Genomic DNA, 4798 nt, shown 5'->3' on the forward strand with positions numbered 1-4798 from the left:
GGAGGGTGGAACATCTCAACCCATATCATTATATCATCATATCATATCATCCTGAGAGGAAATGTTTTGAGAGAAGATATGGTTTACATGGAAGAATGGGTTTACCCTTCATGATACAGGGCTAAATATACCAGCTGTACACTTGGTTTATGACAGCTACCCAACATATTATGCATGGGCAAAACAAGTGAAGAGTGGGATATATCTCTACACATTACATCACATCTTGAGGGTATAATTTTTCAGAACATGTATGGTTTAATTGGTGGAATCACCATTCCCTAAATGGTACAGACTTTAAAATCACAAAGCTACAAGATCCATCTTGCTATCATAGTGTGGTGAGTAGTAGTGGTAGTGCCATGCCCCTTTTTGGGCTTCTGGACTCATGGACAAAATAGAAGAACATTACCAGCAGCAACTCCTCCATCCAATTGTTTATCCTGAAGAAACTGCTTCACTAGCCCTTTCATTTTGGTCCGACACGTTCAGGACAAGAGTACATCCAGGCTGGATTCAGACAACTCATCTGTCGCACGGTTGTATATTTCAGAGGGCTCTCTTCTTCACTATTCTCGAAAGACCCTCCATGCACTCCTTTCTGAATTGTAGGATAGAGAGCTCTCCAGTGGTCCTACTATGCTTCTGAAATTCCTATGAATAAATAGGGACTAACTGAAGTAAACTGAAACTAGATGTACCGCAGAGCGGTACAAAATATGACCGCCGCCGAATGCGAAATACATTCACTGAAAGGCTAGAGAAACACAACATTACTACTACATCTATGATTTAAGTTCTGATAAGCTTAATGTTATATATTGAGATTTAATTAAAAACACACACACACACACATTTAATTAGAGAAATACTGTGAAATGTTTAAGCAGGTCCACCGCCTTTGCATGGCCCATAAACTGCGATCCGAAGAACCTTGATGTGACTCGGTCGCCGACCCAGTACCTCACGTGCAAGTCTAACTGTTTCGACTTCGTAGTTTTGTTGAGGGCTTCGTCAAACATGATGAGGAAATCATTGGCCTCATTCACTTGTTTGGTCATCTCTGTCGTGATGAACGGCGCTAAACCAAATTTTGTGATGTACGCCGTTTTGTTGCTGCCGCAGCTAAATGTGGATGCAATCTGGGAGTCAGGGAACATGAGTCTAAACAGCTGGTTACATGCTGCTATTCCGACATGCCGCTACTTAGACATTGGCGTCTAATTGTCGAAGTGGCGGCATTAACATTAATTTTCAGGCGTCCCACTACTGCGACATTTTTTTTTTCATTGTCGGAGTAGCGGCACTTGACCTTTTTTCAAACATCCTGCCATTCCGACACGAGGTCATTAACAGTGCCATAGCCAGGATTTTTCAACGGAGTGGACTTTTGCGAAGTAGGCCTAGGGTGGGACTTTTTTTATTCCAATATGGGCAGTATAGCCTAGGCCTACAGTAATCGTCCCAACTTTAAACAACACACGATTTCATCACAGCTCAGACGATTCATGGCAAAAAAACAATATAAGGCTACATTGATAAATAGCAGGGGCATCGACAGGATTGGATTCTATAATAGCCTACGCACAAGAACTTTAACCGAATGAAACCGAAAGGTTAGTCGCGTCTTTAAGAGTGCGCCTCACACACACCAGCTCCGTTGAACATTGTATTTTTCGTGTTTAAGAGCTAAAACAAGTTGATTAGAGAGTTACATTTGAAATGTCGGTATAGTCTAAATTATAGCCTAGGCTATAGCGCGTGGATCTCAGAGGAAGAGATTTTGGAGAGAGAGAGATTTAACCTAGGTGATTATTTGTGTCTGGTGGTAATTAGACTTGAGTATAGATACACTGTAAAACCGAACAGTACAAGTAAAACAATGTTTTTGATTTGTAAACACTCAAAAATGAAAAAAAGTGAATAGTACTCTAATCGTCTGTGTTACTTGAACAAATTTGAACTTTTAAGTTGACAGCACTCATCCGCTTTAAGTCATTTGAAAAAATAGAAAGCGTGGGAAACTTCCCCACGAAAATTGTAGCAAATTTGTAGGTGGATCTTCTGCCATACGTGGACCTTGAGTACAGCACCAACTAGCCAACGCCGAGTGACAAGCGACGCCGGCAACGGTCGACCACCAGATGACAAGAGAGGAGAACAAGAGCAGTGAAAATAGACGACGAGAGAGTAGACGACGAGAAGAGAGAAAAACCGCAATTAAACGTAAGTGGAAAAGTGAGGTGCATGTTCCTTATCATATTGTTTAAAAACCCGAATGTTTGAAAATATTGTCTTAGGCTACGTGACGTAACTTTATCCAGTTAGAACTAGCTAGCACTAGCAGCTAAGAATTTGGCTGCTGTATGCCAGCACTTGCTGGATCAGCCAGCGATCTAACTCAATTTGCCAATGTGAGTACTAAAAATATGAACTAACTAATTAACCCCGTTAGCACTATTTAACACAATAGCTTGGAAGTGCAAGCTTTGTGGTGCACTGCTTGAAGGCACAGGTCCTGCAACATTATCGTTTACAGCATGTTAGCAATGTTTCCTCCATTAACGTCAGTCCACTGTCATGTTATGACTGTCTGCACATTTAAGTCAGTAGCCTAAATTCATTTGACACGGTCACACACAGTTCATGCTCAGTCAGAATGTGTATTATTCGCATGTCAGCTGTGTAGGTGAAAACAACCATTTAATGTGCAAACTGTTCTCGGCCATTTAAGGATGCATTTAAAGTGGCATTTAAAGCGACATCATGAGATGGTGGATTGTCCTAATAGAGATTGTCAGTATGTTCAAATGTGTATTCGTCCTTCAATTCACAGATTCAGAAGTTGATGCAAACAACATTGGCATTGAGAAGGAAGGAGATCATATCAGACGTCCTTCCCCGCAGACATAGCCTATTGGTTCGGTGGTGGCCTGCAATCATGTTGGAATCCCAGGTAAGCATTTCTTTTGTACAAATACTTGGAATAGATTCATTTCATGACCAAATGTGTTTTAAATCTTTACACTTACCCCCCTATTTTGAGTTTTTGCTCGAAATTGCACACCGCCTACTAACAATGGCCCTGTTTCCACATACTTTGACTTATATTCAAGTGCTTGACCCCCTTTGAAAGCAGAGGTCTTGTAGATTACAACTCCTCCATGGACTTAAGATAAAAAGAATGCTTTGGTTTCAGAAGCTGTACTATCAAAGAAAGTTAATCCTATTGAATTGCATTTTGTAGTTATTAACTGGCTTGACTCCATGTTTTCTCATGCAGGGATCCTCAGATGTAAATATCTGACGTGCTGTGGCGCTCCGTGGCCTTCCTTTCTACCTCCATGAGGATGATGCCACTTTTCTAAAGACATGGGATGTAAGTAAGTATGTTTTCTATTGACATGACAGTTAAAGCGTTACTGTGGCATTAAGCGACCCATGGCCTGTTGTTTCGAGGTCAACGCATGCTATTAGAATGAAAAACAATGAGAAAATTGAGTACAACATAAAGCAAATACTGGTCCAGCAGCTTAAATGGATGGTTCAGGATTTTGGACATAGGACCTAATTTCCAAGTTAGCAAGTGTGATATTTATCAGTGGAGACCGTTTTTAACACGTTTCATCCAGTCCTCGTCTATTCAGGCGTTATATTTATTTGCCTCGGTGTACTATGGAGTGGGTAAGACTGTTTTTAGTGGCAGGCTTACACATACTGTTGACTCGCGCCAGCCTAGCACATGCGAACTCTGCAACTAGAAGGACTTGTTGAAACGTGTTGAAAACGGTCTCCAACTTGTGTTTTTATCTTGGATCTTGGCACAAGGGATTATAACACCTAATCCTGTGTATTAATGTAATATCACACTTGGTAACTTGGAAATGAGGTCCTATGTCCAAAATCCTGAACCACCCCTTTAAACTAACCTAACAAGGCATTTGAACTGAACTGAAACTAAAGCCAAATTCCCTGGTAGGTTATCAATAGCTGCTGGGCCACTACTCAGTCTATGTTGCACCAATTTTTTTAATTCTTTTAATTTTATTCTTACGAACAGCCGTGACCTCGAACAACAGGGCTATGCGTCGAATAACGCTGGAGTTACATTTCAAGCTTTTGTTTTTCTGTTTGTTTTTTCACCAAGAAACTCCAGGGAAGTTACTTAGTATTATTTCAAGTAATTATTTCAATAATGCAACTGCCCTGGAAAAGTTTGAAGATAAAATGTTAAACTTAATATGACATGGTATCACTTGACATGTAATGCCTATTAGATATTCAATTAACACACAATTGTTCTTTGTTCATTTCTTCAGGTCTCTCAATCGGAGTTCCCAGATATTGAGGACCTTACTGTTGAACTCATTCTGATCAGCACGAACAGTGCAAATGCATCCCTCTGCCCAAAGAAGACTACTGTTGTTTTGGATTGAAATGATTGTTGTATTTCCTAGCATTGGTCAGGCATTTGTCATAAAGTATCTATAGTATCTATCTATCTATCTATCGATCTATCTATCTAGTCTTTATGCCCTTGATCTAAACTATATCAAAATTTGCTAGTGAAGACTAATTAAAAAAGGTAAGTTTCTTTGACTTAGCAAAACCGAGTTACTATTACTTAAATTTTTTTGTGTAATCGGTTTCACCAATTTTTTTGAGTTCAATTAACTCGTCGGGTTTTACAGTGTACCTACGAATTGTTTTGAATAAAAAAAGATAAGACAACAACTGAAATGTGACCCTGCAAGGCGAAACCAGTCGTTTTGGTAAAATTTACAAAATTAAGTTATTG

The 4798-nt window shown here is 39.8% G+C and overlaps 1 long non-coding RNA gene across 2 annotated transcripts; it reads left to right on the forward strand.

Moving 5' to 3' along the window:
- Positions 1 to 1932: 1932 nt before the first annotated feature.
- On the forward strand, positions 1933 to 4519 carry LOC143127925 (uncharacterized). Of its 2 annotated transcripts, none has more exons than XR_012987735.1 (4): positions 1933 to 2226; positions 2837 to 2956; positions 3294 to 3379; positions 4320 to 4519. It is a non-coding gene; the product is annotated as an uncharacterized LOC143127925 (long non-coding RNA). The 2 variants fall into 2 exon arrangements; XR_012987734.1 differs by having other exon boundaries at positions 1934 to 2226; positions 3284 to 3379.
- Positions 4520 to 4798: the final 279 nt, after the last annotated feature.

Source organism: Alosa pseudoharengus, unplaced genomic scaffold, assembly GCF_046254945.1.
Source record: "Alosa pseudoharengus isolate Yale_2024_CS ecotype anadromous, Long Island Sound unplaced genomic scaffold, YU_APseudo_1.1 YU_APseudo_1.1_scf_17, whole genome shotgun sequence".
Classification (NCBI taxonomy): domain Eukaryota; kingdom Metazoa; phylum Chordata; class Actinopteri; order Clupeiformes; family Clupeidae; genus Alosa; species Alosa pseudoharengus.